General features: G+C 37.0%; 1 pseudogene; it reads right to left on the reverse strand.

Moving 5' to 3' along the window:
- Nucleotides 1-16910: 16910 nt before the first annotated feature.
- Nucleotides 16911-17475, reverse strand: LOC109388069 (stathmin-2-like; annotated as a pseudogene).
- Between the last annotated feature and the right edge of the window lie 1718 nt (nt 17476-19193).

Raw genomic sequence — 19193 nt, forward strand, 5'->3', positions numbered from 1 at the left:
TTTTAGCTTTTCTTAAAACAGACAATGCACCCCTTAAAACTAATTGTTATCTACATACATTCTCCAACACACACACAAATCATGGCCTTCTCTGAGTGATCTTTTCTCACTTTGCCAGCTTCAACTGTACATTACTACACTTGGGACATTCACATATTGAAGTGATATGAACATGCTGAGATGGAAAAGAAAATGATATTGATTAAAAAAACAAGCAAACAGGGCCGGCTGAGTGGCTCAGTTGGTTAAGAGCTCGCTCAAGAGTTTGAGCTCTGAGCAACAGCGGTTCGAGTCAGCCCGAGCTGAGCNAAAAAAAAAAACAAACAAACAAAAAAAACAAGCAAACAAGGCTATATCATGTTCACTCCCCTTTGCTGTGAATTCAGACATTTGAAGTAGAGTATTTAGTTCAACCAGCAGGCTGATTTTGAGAAGGTTATGCCTTTGGGATGTTCTACTTCTCGTATTACCTTCAAGGCCTTTATTATACTTAAGGGCTGGTGATGGCCAAGTGACAGGAGAGCTGACAGTTCTATTAGCTATAGAATCAGGACAGGTCAATCAAGACTTCTCACATCTCTAGGTAACGAGCAGAATTTCCAAAGGCAACCCAGATTCCAGCAGGATGAACTGCAGAATCTTGTTACTAAATGAAATGGACTCTCAAGGGCTGCTTTTACCTCTAGGGTCCTCGGTCATCACGTGAAATGGAAAGCATCAGCTCTGTTTCCAACTTGCTTCCTGCCAGCCTTCAGCGGCTTCTAGTGCAAAGTACAGAACCACAAACAGAGAGAAAAAGAGCAATTTGCTGGGTTCCAAAGTGTCCGGAGAGCAAACTTCATCCTCAACCACTTGTGGTCTTTCAGGAAGGAAAAGCTCCTGTGAAGGGTATTTGAAATAAGCATACATTTTGGTTCCAATTTATGAGGGTAAAAGAGGTCATGGTTTATTAATTTGCATCTTGTTTTTATCCCCAGTTGAAGCACAAGTCTCACAATGCTAAAGAATTACTTTGTTTAACAAGCAAACCTATTGGGGGGGAAAATGAGAAAACTTTGTGAAAAACATAACAAAAGCAATTCCAATGAAGGATAAAGAATGTATTATTTGATGTCTCAACTCAGTTGGTGCATTGGGGGTGTTTCCAGTTAAAAGGTAGTTAGATTGTTATATTATTAGATTTATAATTTTTACAGCATTTCATAGTAGAAAATATATTAGACCATGTAGTATCCAGCTGCCGCTTTGAATCTTTACACAGCATAAACCTTATTTATCTTCAACTTCTCATGACAGTAACCAAAGGAACAAAAAGTTAGCTTCTTTATTCTTGACCTTGGTGAGATGCCTTTTAAAAGGAAGCTGAGACTTTTGTGGCAACCATCAGAGTTCACTTTTAAGGTGTAAACTATACTTTAAGGTGTAAAAAATCAATGCAAAGCATGATTCACATTCAGATCCCTACACATCCCAGGAAATGACTGGCAGAATGCTATTTTATTTGTAAAATGCCAGTGTGGTCCAAGAGCTACTCTGCGGGGAGGAGTTTCAGGAATGATGTCTTATTTTTTTATCTGTTGCTATAGAGATCTGGGAACCAGAGCTGTCCAAAGTATCCACCAACACACAACACTCCACAGGTCAGCATTTATTAAGGTGCTATTGTCCTTTCAATACATGAAAATGGTATTGCTCTGGAATCAGTTCTGCACTCAATCAATAAATATTTCTTGAAGGCCTAGTATGTCCAATAAAAATAATGCTACACAATACTATACAATTTTTACTGAGTATATAGAAAAGTGAAAGCATAAACAGAGAGATCAGGATTCATGTTTCAGTATGTGGAGAGAAACAGCAATTCTAAGAGAGAAATATATGTCAAACTGCATTGCAGCTTGTTCAGGGACTGTGTGGTGTAATGAAAAGAAGTTTTATAGATTTTTTAATTAGTGTTACTTGGGTTTCTCCATCACCCCATAATTTTCTATCTGTGGGAAAGTTATTTAAGCCTCAATGAGCCATGGTTTTCCCATCTATAAAAGAAACATAATATGCTTTACCTTGTTGACTTGTCATGAGAATTAAATGAGAGATATATGAAAAAGACCAGTATGTAGTAGAAGTTCAATAAATGGTAGCCACAATTGAGCTATAATTGTTATTATTCAGGTTTCTGTGAACAGGTGACTGTATTAAATGTTGTTTATCAAAAGCAATATGATTTCTAAATAAAAGGTGCTATAAACTGAATGTTTGTGTTCCTCCAAATTCATATGTTAAAACCTAATCGCCAATGTGATAGTGTATTAAGGTCAGGCCTTTGGGAGGCCTTAGGTCATGAGAGTGAAGCCTTCATGAACAGGATTAGCGCCCTTAAATGAGATTCCCAAGAATTCCCTTGTCCCTCCCATCATGTGCAGACACAGTGGAAAGATGGCCATCTATGAAAGAGAACATGGGCCCTCACCAGACACCAGATCTGCGGATCCCTTGATCTTGGACTTTCCAGCCTCCAGAACTGTGATAAATTTGTTTATAAGCCCATCTATGAGAGTCTGTTATAGCAGCCTGAATGGATGAAGACAAAAAGCTCTCCTTATAAATACAGAAAAGGGATCTTAATGCATGATAATATGTTTGTATAACTGCTAACATAAAATATGCATTAGCTTGTGAATGCCTATTAACCCAAGGAGCTGGTTTATATTTTAAAATAAATGAGGATGAAAAATAAGAAATAAATTCTGACTTGCTATTTGATTATAATTTCTATTGTGTCTTTAGATTTTTTTAATTTCTATTGACCTTTAAATTAAACTGTTTATGTGTCACAGAGTATATTTTGAACATTATTTTACACACATTTCTAGACAATTGAAAAGAACCAGTCTAATGTTGGATATCAACCACAGTATACATATTAAAGTGTAACAAACACTTATGAGAGAAAGATAATTCCTAAGTGAGAGTCCAAAGAAGTGCGAAAATGAAAATTTATTTTAAAATTTGTTGTTTTTAAATTAGTTCATGTAACACCATTTATCATAAACTGTGAGAGACCTGTTCATAAACATTAGAATTTAAAGGTCACATTTATAGGTAACATACCTGTTAGGATTTCTCTCTCCAATTGTGCAGAAGTAGGTCATTTTTAACATGGACTAGACACACATTTTTATAGTTCTCAAAAAAAAAATTTCTAGGAGGTCATGGTCATAGTTCTTCAAAGAAAAGCTTAAAAAGACAAGTGCTGAAACAAAATTAATATGTCTTTTTACCAATGTGAATTTCCTGAATTTCACCTTCCTCATTGTTCAACAGAGTTAAACGTCAGAAATCAGTGACAAAGCTCCAATATTCCATGCCATCTCTGACAAGAGTGTAAATTAAAAGGCTGTCAAGCTATTTAGCTTTAAAAATGAAGGTGGACTTGCTGGAAGTCACATCTTTCCACCACTGCTGACTCTGACCATATCCAGAGAGGATATGAACTAATAAAACTGAGACAGGCAAAGAAGGAGAGGAATAAAGGAAGTGAGACGCATAATGATGGAAAGAAAAAAGAAAAAGAGCAGTTTCAAAACCAACAATAGAAATAATCAAGTTATTTTCCCCACTGCCTCAAATACAAATAAAATTCAAAAAAGAAATCATAAATATTTTCTCGGTAAGATGTGGTAAGTAAACAAAAAGAGGCACCTGTTGGGGCGGCAGAGTGGCGCAATGATTAAGAGTTCACTTGGGACGCTAGAGGTCTCCGGTTCGGATCCCACATATGAGGGCCAGTGACACTGCCCCCTACAGCTAAGATACTGAACAACAGCTCAACCTGGGGCTGGGCTGCCCTGAGTCGCCGGCAAAGGCAGGTGGGTTGCCATGGGCTACCGTGTGTAGCCAGGAGCCAGCATGAGCAGCAAAGCAGCCGCAGTGAGCAGCTGTCCACAAACAGCGACTGATCTGCCTTGCCCAGGAAGAGCGCAATGATGGTGCCAACTTGGACTAGTGAAGCAACGTCCTCCACAATTAGACTGAAGAACAAAAGGATAGCAACTTGTCTGTTCCCCTTCCCCCAATTCCCCAACACTGTTCCCCTCCCCCAATTCCCCAATAAAAATCTTAAAAAAAAAAAAAAAGAGGCACCTGTTAAGTAAGAATCAAGTGTTTTTAACTGATACAATTGTGCTTGTGTGGGAAGAGGTACTCTAGGCCAATATTTTCAAATTGCATTCTAAATACAGATTATATTTTTGTTTTAGGAGTGGCCATATAAGCTTGCTAGATATTTGGTTCTTCTATCAAATCCAAGCAGTGGACTCTGATGAAAGTAACAAGGCAACATCTCAGATGAATTGATTTGAGAGATAAAACAGAATGTGGGAAACTAATTGGATTTCTTATCAAATTGGCCCTGTTGGAAATAAATGAAATTCATTTCTTTCCCAGAAGTAAATCCTAGAACTGGGACTCATCTATGCTGATTCCTATATAGTTTTATGTTCTTCCCTTTATATACATCGCTCTCCCATAAAAATACTAAAATGAACCACACAGAAAAGATTGGTATTAATCTGTTCAGACCACAAATTCTATAGAAGGATGAATAGATGATGGTATTTATATTGTTACAGTAGGATATCATTAGAACAGATGGATTTAGTCATATTGTTGTCAAAATAAATCTGAATACCATTCCTCACTAAAAGGAACCAGGGCTCCTTGGTAAAATGGTTAATTCCAGGGTTGAAACAGGAAAAACATAAGATGAGCCTACGACATTTGGGCTATAAAATGCTCACAGAATGAATAAGACATTTCAAAAGGACCAAGAAATCATCTTCAAATTTTTTTTTAATTTTTAAATTACTGTTGACATAGAATATTATATTAGTTTCGGGTGTAAAATGTAATGATTAGACATTTATGTAACTTATGAAATAATCACCCTGATAAGTCTAGTACCCATCTAATACCATACATAGTTATTAAAATATTGACTATATTCTCTATATTTTATATCCCCAGCCAAGAAATCATCTTGAAGGGGCTCCCACTGGTCATATTTGAGACAATTAGGTCATCAAAATAAATAAATAAATAAATAAATAAATATAATAACCCATTGAACTAGGAAAACCTGAGACAATACAGTTATAAATAAATAAACAAGTACATTGAAAGTAGAGGAACTAGTATTCACATAGCCTCACAGTACACCCGCACAAAATATTTGATAATTACCAAAGAAAAAAGAATAAGACTGTGGAGATGCCTGGCAGACACTACCTGAATGAAGTGCCAAAAGTGAACATTGTCAGTGGTAGCAGAAATCAGCACTGGTACCACCTGATAGGATGCAATGAGGAGAAGCTAGCAATACTCTGTAATATTCCTGCTAAAGATGCATAATCTAAATCAACTCATGAACAAATACCAGACAACCCAAATTTAGGGACATTCTACAAAAAATACTGACCTGTATCTTCAAAAGGATCAAAGCCATGGGAGTCAAGGAAAAACTGAAAGTGTTCCAGATGGAGTGAGACTATAGGGACACGATAACTAAACGCAACCCATGATTCTGAACTGGATTCTTTTGCTCTGAAGAACATTATTGGGACATTTGGTAAATGAGATCTAAATATTCGATAGTAGCACTTTATTCATGTTAATTTCCTGACTTTGATGGTTGTTATGGGCTGAATTTTGTCCCTCCTCAAATTCATATGTTGAAGCCCTAATCCCTCAGAGAGTGACTGTATTTGGAAATAGGGTTTATAAAAGGTGATTAATTTAAAATGGGGTGGTTGGGGTGGGCCCTAATCCAACATGACCTGATGTCTTTATAAAAAGAGGAGACTGTGACACACAGAGAGACACTGGGGATGAGTGTAAACAGAGAAAGGCCATGTGAGGACACAGAGAGAAGGCAACTGTCTGCCAGCCAAGGAGAGAGGCCTCAGCAGAAACCAAACCTGCCAACCCCTTGATCTTAGACTTCTGGTCTTTAGAAATGTGAGCAAAATAAACTTCTGTCATTTAAGCAACACAGTTTGTGGTATTTTGTCATGGCAGCCCTAGCAAAGTAATACAATGGTTACATTGTAGTTATAGGAAAATATCCTTGTTTGTAAAAAAATTAACTCAAATAGCAGGGGTGATCAAGTATTAGGTCACTAGCTTACTCTCAAGTGATTTGGGGAAAAATAATTTTTTGAAGTGGACTTGTAATTTTCTGTAAGCTTGTGATTATTTCAAATAAAAATAATAATATAAACATAAATATACTTAAAAGTCCCAAAAGAAGTGTTTGCAGAGTTGAGAGAGGAGCAAAAAAGATCAATTCCATGCTGTTTTTGACACCAAGTGCTGCTTAGTTGTTCCAGGAAATGAGTTTAAACTGAAAGATTAAATATATGGGTGGCAATGAATATAATCGCCTTTTAATGAAATAGGCCCTAAAGGTCTCCATAAGTAAAAATTCTTTAAATTTTATTCCCATACTTAACTGATTTAAGCACCTGCTTTCATATTCTGTAAAGCTTTGGTTTCAAACTCTTTCCTGGGGATCCCTATTTACAGACTTAATCTTCTGAGGGTCCTCAATTCTGTAAACAAGCAAAAATGGAGTTACTTTGGATAAAATAATAGTTGTAGATGAAATAAAGTCATGTTCATTCAGCCTACCTTTTCTTTTTTTTTTTATGAGCTCAGGAATTCTGAAATGTCCATAAAGTTTGTATTTTTATGAGGGCTCCTTTGGCTCTTTAGAAAGAGCTGTGTAGATTTTAAGTCTTTATCATCACACACGCCCCCAGGATTTCATGAGCATAGATATGGGTCAGAGGAGTATGGATGGCAAAAGGCTGCACCATGCTGACAACAAGGTGACACACCTGGATGTTGCTGGCCCTTCCAGGCTAGCCTTCAATCCCCTTCCAGGCTGCACAGTTGTCCTGGAGGGCCAGAACACCTCTAAAGCAAAGATCATGTTGTAGAGTCTATCTGGAGCTAACCAAAATATTTCTAAGCCTACCTCAGGGAATTAGGACACTCTGAAGCATTGACAGGAGTGGTGTGTCCTGGAGAAGTGAAGTACTGAATTACCCAACTCAAGAGCCTCTAGACTGAGAGGTGGCACCCAGAAAGCTTATAGGATAGCGACAAGTTCCTGGAGACTTCCCCCCATCCCCCTTATATATAACCCACATTCCTCTAAAACAACCTCCGGAGCTCCATGGCAGACTGCATTCTTGTTCAAAATTCTAGTTCGAAAACTGCTCTTCTCTGGCGAACAACTATACTTTTCCACCCCATTGATGTCAGGCCTGGGATTTGTTCTTGGCCATTAAAAAATGTCGAACTGACACACGTTGACTTCTGGACAGAAGTTTTAAGAGCCAGCGCATGGTTTAGTATGTCTTTTTCCTTTGTCACAAAACTGGCAATAATTCAGACAGAAGCTACTACATCCACCTGACCAGAGGAAAAGATTATGGGGAGCAGAGATATAGCGTACCCATGATGGACATGTATATGCCATTAATGTAGTGTGGATGAAAAATAAATCTTTGTGTGTAGGCCATTGAGATTTTGGAGCTGTTTGTGAACACAGAAAATCAAACCCATACTAATTAATACAATATCCAATTACCCAATATCATTTCATAAAAGCAAAAAGTTTATTTCTCTAATTAGTACTTTGAGAATTACTAAGTAAATATCATATGTTTAATCTGGCATTTTTAAAGGGTTCTTGAAAAAAGCTGTGCTGTATTGCTTTGTGTCTATGAAGTAATCATTTGCTGGATTAAGGTAACAAGGTTTGAAGACCCACAGTCCTGGGTCCCATACCACCTCAGAAGTATACATTCAAGCAGGGCTTTTCTCTCAACCTGACCTGCCAGTCAGAAAACACATGCTCATTTTTTGCCCTTCTTTATATCATGTATTACCTTACCCATATACTTTAGAGACAATTTTCCTCCAACCAGAAAATCAGACTCTCTGTCACTTAGAGACACATGATCCCAGCTATCTCTCAGTCCCAGGTGAGCTTTAATGCTGCAGAAATTTCAAGCTGCCTTTCTCACCCCCATCTGAGAACACGGCATTCAAAGTCCACTTGTTGGTAACTCACACCATCACAAGCCACAGGGGCATTGGTTTTGGCTGCTTGCTCCTATATTTGACTAGAAGAAAGATTTAATTCAGACAATTATTCTCCTGGAAAATGGCTCTTCTATTATACCAAATTTTAATAAAACTCATTTCTAACACTCAACATACAAGATCTAGACAGTGTCGTGCTATTCTTAGTTCTTTTAAAAACAAAATTAATAAAAATAGGAAAAGTATGTAACCATGACTGTATAGCAAAGCAGCTGGAGTTCTTCCTTTGAGAATAATTTTTTTCTTACAGTGGACTAAATGTTAATTCCCAAGCGGATCATTTGGAAATTTAAAATAAGAGATGACAGATTGTCCCTATTGGCTGAAAGAGATAGGTAATTTGGCTAATATAATCTTGTTAATGAAGTTTGAGTTTCACCTAGATATAATATTGATATTGGGTTGTCTGAAAAGTCACGACGTATATTTTTTATGTTTTTCGTTGCAAAAATGTGTCATGACTTTTCCGACAACCCAATATAATAGCTCAGCTCTGCCAGGGACTGACAGGATTTTTTTTTTTTTTAATTCAAAAGGTCAGGCTAAGATTTTTAAAATTTCTGTAAAACAGTATTTCTCAAAATGTACTCCCTGAAACAGTACTGTCTTGCAAGTTATTAATAAGAATTATGTGAGAAAAAGATGTTAATAAGTAATTCTGTGAGAAATAGTCAAGTAAATTTGTGAAACAATGAATCTTATATCATTTCTCTTTTTTTCCAACTGACATTAGCATACTAAAGACTGAAAAGTCTTGCAGTAAAGTAACCTGCTTAACATTGTTTAGTCAAGTGATTTACAAAATTAAAGGGAGCATTGTATAACATCATTGAGAACTGATAAGTCTCTGGATGCACTAAAAGATCAGGCACCACCAGATGGTCAGCAGGTTAGAGCCAAATTCTCAAAACTCTCAGGTCCCCAAGGTGATCAGACTCTGTGTGACCAAAGACATACTAGTCTGAAGAAACACAATTTGGAGCAAGTGTAACCCACATGATATCAGGCATGAAATAGTGAAACAGAAATGCTCCTAAACTACTCCTGAGGTACAGCAAGTAGGTCATGGTTAGTCGTGTCACATAGAAAGTGTCATCTGGCAAGGCAAGTAAGTGGTGGATCCATTTTCAACTCCCACTCCAATTTGCAAGTGGTTCTTGCAACCAAAGGTGATTTACACCCTGTGGTACCACCTCTAACACCCATGTAGAATGCTGGTCCAATGGAAGAAGCATAGTTGGAAAGCACTAGGATTAGAGATACAGACATCTACAGTATCACAAAGCCTTTCTTGGGGTTACTGGGCAAAAACTAATCATATGATGTGTGATTTGCAATCAGAGAGCCAATGACCTCAACTGATCTCAATCTTAGTCTCTGCTGGCCTCTGTGGTTCAGAACTGTCACCCATGCCACTCTAGCTATACCCCCCTTGGTTTCTGCTATGCTAAGTACAGATACTTGAAGCTCTGTCTTCTCCTAGTGTCTTGAGAGTTCAGTAGACTATTCTAAAGTGAGAATACAAATATGTCCTAATACAAATGTGTCCCCCAAGTAGCTCTCTAACTGGCTGGAGGACAGATTTAAGTGTGTATAACATAATCTATCTTATATCTGAAATCACAACTTCCTCAGACCCTCATTATCTCCAGTGTTTCTTCATGAAATTTGAATTCCATTGTCTTCTACCCTCAGTACCCATAAGACATGTCCATATGTATCTGAACTTCCCTGGATGTCACAGTTCAAGACAGGTTGTTATTGTTGGTGTTTCCAGGTTCACCAGCCCCTGTGTACATCACTGGAGGCAAACAATTCCTTGAGGGAATTATGCATTTCACACATTGCATTCAGTCCAGTCAAATCTCAGTTCCAGACTATTCATTTCTGTGCATGAGTTCAGCTAGTCTTAACAAAATTGTTATATGGAGATACCTGGGTTGGCTGACTATGTATTTGGCCAATAGTCAAGATTCTGAGTTACTTATAGAATGTTCTCTGGGCATGGTGGATATCACACCATACAACCCCAAGTTTACTAGTTACCTTTTTTCATTTTCTGGGGCATTCACACACCCACACAGAAGCCCTCATAACTTTCAGGTTAAAAGAAAACATCAATGAAGAATTCCTCCACATAAACTTTGGTATATTCACATTTCAATTTTGCTACTCCCTTTCTCCTTTTAGTACAGGGAGTACACTTTAACAAATCACTTTTATTTCAGATAAGTCTAATGTTTTTTTCTACCTTCACGGAACCTAAAGAAGATTTTTCCTCCTGACCACTGAGGTTGAAATTTTATTCCCAGATCCCAAGTTCTCATTCACCTGGGAAGTTACTGTCTGTTTCAGTGCTTTTACCCCTTCTCCGAGGCGACGGTCAGCCTCCCTCAAGGCATCTGTTACTGAGAAGACTACCAGCCTTTCAGCTGAAAATTCTGACTAGATGCAACAATACAAAGTGACACTTTAGGCAGAAGCTTTAAGAGCCAGCACATGGTTTTCTGTCTCTTTTCTGTCACAAAACTGGCAATAAATCAGATTAGAAGCTACTGCATCAGCCTGGCAGTGTAACCACCTTTTTCAAAAGGAGGTAAAGGAAACTTAATTATCTCATAATGAGTGATAGAGGTAAGTCATTTTAAATAGCAGGGGACTACAGTGAGCCATTATTTTTAGAGAAACAATTACTTTTGCAAATCAAATTTTAGAAATTATGCAAGGAAAATAGCTGCAAAACTAATAATGCCTATTAGAAGTACAATTTCAGTTCTCCAGAAAGACAATCCCTTCATATGTTACAGAAGTCAGAGGGAGTCCAACAGGGTAGAATTTCTTTCACCAAGGACAGCAGTGTCTCAAAGGGGATATGAGAAGACATCAGTCCTACCATTGGCTGATACAGAAATCCCTCTAAAACCTGCCCCTCACATCTGCCTGAAGTGCCAAACTCCAATGACAACAAGTCATTGGCCATCAAGGCAGCTGGTTTCATTTTCAGATGGATTCCAAAATCAAGTGACATAAATAAAGACTAAAAGGCTTTATGATGATTTGTTTGTTGTTTGTAAATAAGCAGTTAATGAATAATAATTGTGAATTGAGGCAATGAATATTACTTATATAATGACTAATGTCCGTTTGTTATCTACAAAGGCTGTATGAGTGTAGAAGAGCATATGTTTATATTCTACTGTGGGCAATTATTTAACTTCTCAGTGCCTCAGTTTCTTCATTTGTAAATTGGAGATATTTGTAATCCCTACCTCATAGTTGTTGTAAGGGGTAAATTGAATTAATCATGGTAAGTGCTTAGTATGGTATCTGGCATATAGCAAATTCGATTGTATATAAATGTTCGCTGTTATTTTAAGTAAGGGCACTCAATGGCTTTGGCCGTTTCTCTTTTACTTTCACAGTGCTGTTCGATCTCGATATCCAACCCAACGTAATGTTGCCACCCCTCCTCCCTTCCCCCATCTCTGTCAGCCTCTCATTCACCATCCATAGCTTAACCATTCTCTGAGTTACGCAGGCTAGTAATTCCTAACAGGCTATTAAAGCCTATTAATTCTTTTCTTTCTTATTCCTCTTGCCATTGAGTTGCTATATCCTTTAAATCTACCTTTGGTTATGGTTCTTGCATTTTCCCCATTGCCATCACTGACACAAGCAATACTCAGTCAATCGTCTATTAACTTGTTATTCTGCTTCCTTCATCCACCCCAATCCACTCACACCCTGAGGCCAGGTTAAGTTTTCTTTTTATCTTAATAATAACTTTGTTAAGATATAATTCATATTCCATAAAGCTCGCTTTTAAAATGTACTATTCACTGTTTTTTTAGTATATTCACAGACCTGTACAACTTTTACCATTATCTAATTATAAAACGTTTTCATCATGCGAAAAAGAAACTCCATACTCATTAGCAGTTACTCTTTTTACCCCACTCCCAGCCAGAGATAACCCCTAATCTACTTTCTGTCTCTGTGGAGTTACCTAATCTCTCATTCTTATCAACACATTATTATCCATCTTTTTTATTATAGCCATCTTAGTGTGTATAAAGAGTTATCTCATGGTTTTGATGTGTATTTCCCTAATGACTAATTGCATATGCTTTTTTGAATATTTGTACATATTGTTTGGAGAAATGTCTATTCAAATCCTTTTCTCATTTTTTTTTTTTAAATCGGGTTTCTTGTCTTTTTATTGTTGAGTAGGGAAAGTTCATTATGTATTCTGGATATAAGTCCCTTATCAGATATATGTTTTGCAAATATTTTCTCCCATTCTCTGGGTTGTGTTTTCAATTTCTTGATGATTTCCTTTGAAACACAAAAGCTTTTTAATTTTGATGCATCTCAATTTATCTGACTTTTCTTTTGTTGCTTGTGCTTTTGGAGTCATGTCTAAGAAACCATTGACTGTCCAAGGTCATGAAGACATACTCCTGTGTTTTCTTCTAAGAGTTTTATAGCTTTACATGTTATATTTGGGTCAATGATCCATTCTGAGTTAATTAATGGTAAGGATCTAGCTTCATTCTTTTGAATGTGGATATCCAGTTGTCCACAAGCACCATTTGTTGAAAATACTGTTTTTCCCCATTGAACTGTCTTGGTACCCTTGTTGAAAATCAGTTGGCTACAAAGTTAAGGGTTTATTTGTGGACTCTCAATTGTATACCATTGGTCTATATGTCTATCTTTATGACAAGTACCACACAGTCCTGATTACTGCAGCTGTGTGGTAAGTTTTGAAATCAGGAAGTATGTGTCTTCCAATTTTCTTTTTTATTTCTCAAGATTATTTTGGTTATTATGAGTCCTTTGCATTTCTGTATGAATTTGGGGATGTTTGTTAATTTCTGCAAATTAAAAAAAAAACAAAAAAAAAACAACAAACAAACTTGGCTGGGATTTTTATAGAGATTGCATTGAATTTGTAGATCAATTCTGGGATTATTGCTATCTTAATATTAAATCTTCAATTCTATGAAAATGGAATGTCTTTCCATTTATTTAGGTCTTTAATTTCTTCCAACAGTGTTTTACAGTTTTCAGAGTACAAATTTTACCCTTCTTTTGTTAAATTTATTCCTAGAAATTTTATTCTTTTTTGATGTTATTGTAAGTGGAATTGTTTCCTTATTTCATTTTTGAATTGTTCAACACTACAGTACAGAAATACAATTAAATTTTGTATATTGATCTTGTATTTTATACACTTGCTGAACTCACTTATTATCTAACAGTTTAGTGGATTCCTCAGAATTTTATACATACAAAATCATGTTATCTGCAAATGGAGATAGCTTTACTTCTTCCTTTCCAATCTGGATGCCTTTTATTTCTTTTTCTTCCCTAATTGCCCTCTCTAGACCTCCAGTACAATGAACAGAAGTGGTGAGCACAGATTTAAAATCACTTCAATTTTAATCACCCCTCCCAACTTAATAGTATTTGTTGTCAAGTATTTTAATTCTGCCCTTTATTTAAATCCTCACAAATTAGGTATTGTTTTATACAGATAATGTTTGTTTAGACTTATTTACAAGTTTATCAATTTCTTAATTCACCACTCTTTCTTGCATCCCAAACCTTCCTTCTAGAATAATCTTTTTTCTTTCTTAAATAACTTCCTTTAGAAGTTCCTAAGTAGAGATTCGTTGTTAAATTCTCTCCAATTTTGATATCTGAAAATGACTTTATTTTGCCCTTATTCTTAAAACGTAGTCTTGGTGGATTCAAAAGAGGTTTTGTTTGTTTGTTTGTTTTTTTAAGCACTTTCAAGATATTACTATCTTCTGCTTCTATTATTGCTGTTGATGTCAGCGGTCTAATCGTCTTTTCTCTTTAGGTAATTTGGGATTTCTTTTTGGGATTTCTATAGTCTCATTACAATCTTTCTAGGTGTCAATTTCTTTTGATTTGTCCTTCTTAATATAAATGGATTCACATATGCCACCAATTCTGGAAAATATATAATCATTATCTCTTCAAATATTGCTTCTTTATTCTCTTCATTTCCTTTCACTGCAATTCTGATTATACATTTGTGCAACCACTGCCTCTCAAACCTTTGAGTGCATATGAATTAACTAGGGAATTTATTGACCAATGCAGATTCTGATTCAAGAATCAAGGTCAGCAGTGAGGCTGAGTCTAAAAATTGAAATTTCTAACAATCTCCCAAGTAAGTCTCTTGTTACTGTTCCATGTATCATTCTTCAAATAACATGAGTTAGACCTTTTCTTTCCATCCTCCACATCTCTAAACATTTCTTTCATATTTAACACCTCTTTATTTCTCCGTGTTGCATTCTAGTTAATTTCTTCAGGTGTGTCTCCCAGTTAACTTATTTCTCTTCCCTTATAGCTAATCTGCTCTTTAACCCATCTGTTCATTTTTCAAGAACTACATTTTTCATTTCTAAAAATTATATTTTGTACTTAAAAAAAAAATATGTCCAGACATTTAAAATAGTTCCTTGCAGCTTGCACAGTTTGGTTATTCTAGTTTCTACTTCTTTATTTCATAAAATGTCATTTTATGTTCCACATCTTGTGGAATCATCTTATGGTTCCCATGTCTGAAGTCTCTGAGGATCTAGATCTGTTGTAGGTCACCTATGCTTACCCTCACTCATGTCATTTAGTCCTTTTGCTAATAGGTATCTTTGATTATGGGCTTATATTTGGTTGATTTAATCAGTGGAACACCTAAGAGCTTAAAATGAGGATACATTTACCAAGGAGGATTTGGTTTTCCTCAGCCATGAGCCAGGATAGGCTACCAACCTGTGACCATTTAAACCACCTTCAAGGTTCCTAGGCTTAATCTTGAACACTCAGGTTTAGCAACACCTATCCCCACCACATCACCAGGCCAAGGCACAGTTTCATGTCAGCAGTAAAAATTTGGTTCCTGACTTTGAAGGAATCACTCTTTTCATGTGTGTTTGTTCTTTGCTGACTCCTCACAGCTTTCCGTTTTTTTCTTTCCTTTTTTTTTTTTCCTGGCCCTTTGAGATTTCCCTTAGTTCCTTCAAGTCCAAAAATACCAAAAATTATGTCTCATGCAGTGTCCGGGTTTCTTTCCTAAGGAGAAAACCCCATTCCACACACAAACATATACATAACTATTCAATCCATTACACGTCCAGGGACATAAGTTGTGGAAAGAATGTTCATCCAAATCTCCCTCACAATTGGCTATGAGTGACCTCCAACCCATTACATAGTTCTTTCCTCAGGTCCTAAATATAATGCATGAATACATTTCAGTAGCTAGAAAAATACATTAGATTTCCTGTTCATAGAGTAAAAGCTATAGAAAAATAGGTCCACCTGAAGCCTGTGAACCTCTCTCTTTGTACAGAATAGTAAGTCAAGAGCGATATTACATGCTTAGGAGAGGTACAGAGATGATAACTACCACTGATGGCTGGAAAATGCAGGGTCGTTAATTTTAACATGTTTAATTTAATTCTCTAGTTTAGATAATACAAAAGATCATTAATTCTCAGAAAGTAATAGCGAATTTTCAAAACTTGAGATAGTTGATGAGGCCAGCAAAAGCTACTGTTCCAGATGCAATCTTTTTAATGGATTGAGTTAGTATAGCCAGTGGCACATGGTAACCAGCTATTGATTCAGTGATTTTTTTTTTTTTCAATCTCAACAAGCGGATAACACCACAAACCATTAGATTCCCCTGGAAAAGAGAGCAGTACATCTTTTTTTATCCTGCATCAGGATATATCAACTCCCCAACTCTATGCCACAATTCGGTTCTCAGGAATCTTGTCTATTTTCCAGTTCACAACATATCTCACTGTTTCACCTCACTGATGTTGATAAAACCTGAAGAGCAGAAGACAGCAAGTTGCCTCAATGCCCAAGTTAGACAAAGGTTCATCAGAGGATGAGAGGTATGCTGCACAAAATTAGAGTGATCTGATAGCTCAATGAAGTTTCTGACAGACCAGTAGCCAGGCACAAGATAGGATATTCCCTTCAAAATTAAAAATAAATTGCAGTATCTTGTACCTACAAATTTTGATGGGCTCTTTGTATTTTGGAAGCTATATATACTATATTTACAAGGTGACTTATTAGGTGATCTAAAACTCTGCCTAATCTTTTTTTCAATTACAGTTGACATTCAATATTATGTTATATTAGTTTTAAGTACATAGCATAGTGGTTAGACATTTACATAATTTAAGAAGTGATCCCCCAATAAGTCTAGTACCCACCTGGCACCATACATAAATATTGCAATATTATTGACTATATTCCCCATGCTGTACTTTACATCCCCATGACTATTTTGTAACTACCAATTTGTACTTCTTAATCTCTTTACCTTTTTCACCCTCCCCCCAGACCCCTCCCATCTGGCAACCATCAGTTTGTACTCTGTATCTATGAGTCTGTTTCTGTTTTGTTTGTTCATTTATATTGTTCTTTAGATTCCACATATAAGTGGAGTCGTATGGCATTTGTCTTTCTCTGTCTGACTTGTTTCACTTAGCATAATACCTTGCAGGTTCATCCATGCTGTCACAGATGGTTAGATTTCAATTTTTTTCCACATTTTTAAATTTTTGTTTCTGTTTTGTTGTTGTTGTTGTTGTTATTTATAGTGAGTTCTTTTTAAAACAAGTCATACATTTCCCTTACTGATATGGCGTGATCTGTGATAATATAGGCAGGTGGGTTTACTAATGGGGCGGAGAGTGCCACACGCACCATTGCTTCCACCAGGCAGTTCCACCTGGATGGAGTTCCTTGTTCCTGCACACCTCCACGGCACGCCTCTCCTTTTCCTGCAGACATTCAATAACAGCAGCTAGATTCGCCTCACAGTTTTCCTTAATATGTTCCATTTTCAGGATCAGCTTTTACTCTGCCAATTTGCTGAAGTTTTTGTTTTCCTCCAAAGCCTTCTGCAGGACTGTGCCCTCTTCTCTGCCAACTGTTTCAACACCTGGGCCTCCTGAGACTTCTTTCCTCTATGGCTTCCAGTTTTTTCTGGATCTCCTGCAGGGACAGGTCTTTCTTCTTTGGAGACGTTAAAATTTGTGGGGCTTTTGAGATGGGAGATGGTGGCTTTGAGATGAGCTCAAAAGCCTGGTCAGAGGTGCTTTTGTTGATTTGCTTCACTTTTATATGATCGTAAGGGTAGGTGTTGATGTTGCGAGGTTCCGGGTGGAAGCAAAAGCAAATCAGTGACAGCATGGACAGCGCCTTCATTTTTTCCTTGTAGGCCATTGCTGTTTTAGCCATTGTAGGGATGTGCAGATGCTGAGCAGTAGTGAAAGCAATGGGTTCAGTTACAGCAGCAGAGAGCAAGATTTCATTTTTTTAATGATTAACATTCCATTTTATACATTCTTTATCCAATTGACTACTGATGAGCACTTGGCTGATTTAAATAAGGTTCAGAGCAAGAAAAGAGCCTTCATCTTGTCCAAACTACACTGGAAATAGTTCTGCCCTTTGATCCCCATGACTCAGCCAGTTCAATGATATGGCAGATTAAATGCTTTGGGTAGATCGAGATAATGTATTAAGCCTATGGAAAATCCCAGCAAGAGTCATAGTGAAGGCTCACAAAAATCTGAAAGAAAGCCATGTCCTCTTTTGTATGTAAGTATTATTCTTTTGGAAAACAATGGTTTGCTTGCCACTGAGCCCTGCTAACCATAGGATACCTAGTGATCTGGAACCTCAGTTGGCCATTATGATCTTGGAATTTTCAGTCATATCTGGTCCTAACACTGGCTGTAAAATATGTACTCCACAATCCAGGAGAAGTTGGTGTATTAGAGACCAGCCTTAGGAAGATCCTCAAAGAAAAAATTGAAAAAAAAACATTGTCTACTTTTCCAGTGGGGCTACAGCTCCCATGCTGCCATCTCTCCCTCACCTCACTTTATAGGCTCATACTGCTTCATGGGAAGCTCCCTGTAATTAGGTGACATGGAGGAGAAATCTGTGGTTAACAACAGGAAGAGGTAGACCACCAAGATATTAGAGCCCACTCTGGAGTGGCCCTGAACAGAAGTGAAGTGAAGGAGAAAAATCTTCCCAGTAGGCACAACTTCAAGTACATTTTCTGGTCCACATTGCCCAAGAGAAAATCCTTGTTGCTTAGATTGAATGGGTTGGCAAGCTCTTAAAAGAGACAGGATCAGAGGATTGAAGATAAGGAGAGAATATCTGTGTCTCACATTGATGCTGATTATAATGTTATCATCACAGAAAAGGAGTTTGAAATGCTGCAGGATATGTTAAATACTCTGAGGAGGAATCAGTTTATGGCTAGAAGACATGGGTGCCAGCACTGAGCGGTGAATGGGGGTGGCACATTTACAGTTACACTCCAAGACTCATTCATGAAATATTTTCTCCCTATCTCCATGATTTTTACCCTGCTGACTTAGTTTTCAATATCCAAAGGAGAAATGCTTCCATCAAAGGATTTAACATCATCCTACTAAATTAGAGGTGGCAGCTGTCATATGTTCATTTAATCTTGGGGACACTAATTAAAAGAGCAAAAAACAAAAGGTGTTTGGTCCTGGCTCCCTAGGGAAAATAGAGTGACAACAACAAAAATGGGGACATGAAAGAATAGGCTAGAGCCCAGTTGATTCCAACATGCCTCTATTAAGAGGTATATTTTAATGGAAAAGTCTTGCAATCCAAAACAGATCAAACACCAAGGGCTCAGATTCCTCAAGAATGAAAGTTTTAACGACAAACCCAACAATCCGAGGTGCTCGCTGAAAGCAGTATCGACCATGGCTCACGCCAGTTATATATTTTCTTCCTGCTGCGTCATGTAACGTTTATATACATACACAAATGCCCTTCTCTTTTCTTTTTCCTTGGTATAGTTAACTTTACTGCTTTGTACTTCTGTTGCACAATTTGAGATGGTAACCTGCTTGAGATCCTAAATAAACTTAAGTTTCCTCCCTTTGAAAATTTCTGATCAT

This window comes from Hipposideros armiger, unplaced genomic scaffold (assembly GCF_001890085.2).
Source record: "Hipposideros armiger isolate ML-2016 unplaced genomic scaffold, ASM189008v1 scaffold_180, whole genome shotgun sequence".
Classification (NCBI taxonomy): domain Eukaryota; kingdom Metazoa; phylum Chordata; class Mammalia; order Chiroptera; family Hipposideridae; genus Hipposideros; species Hipposideros armiger.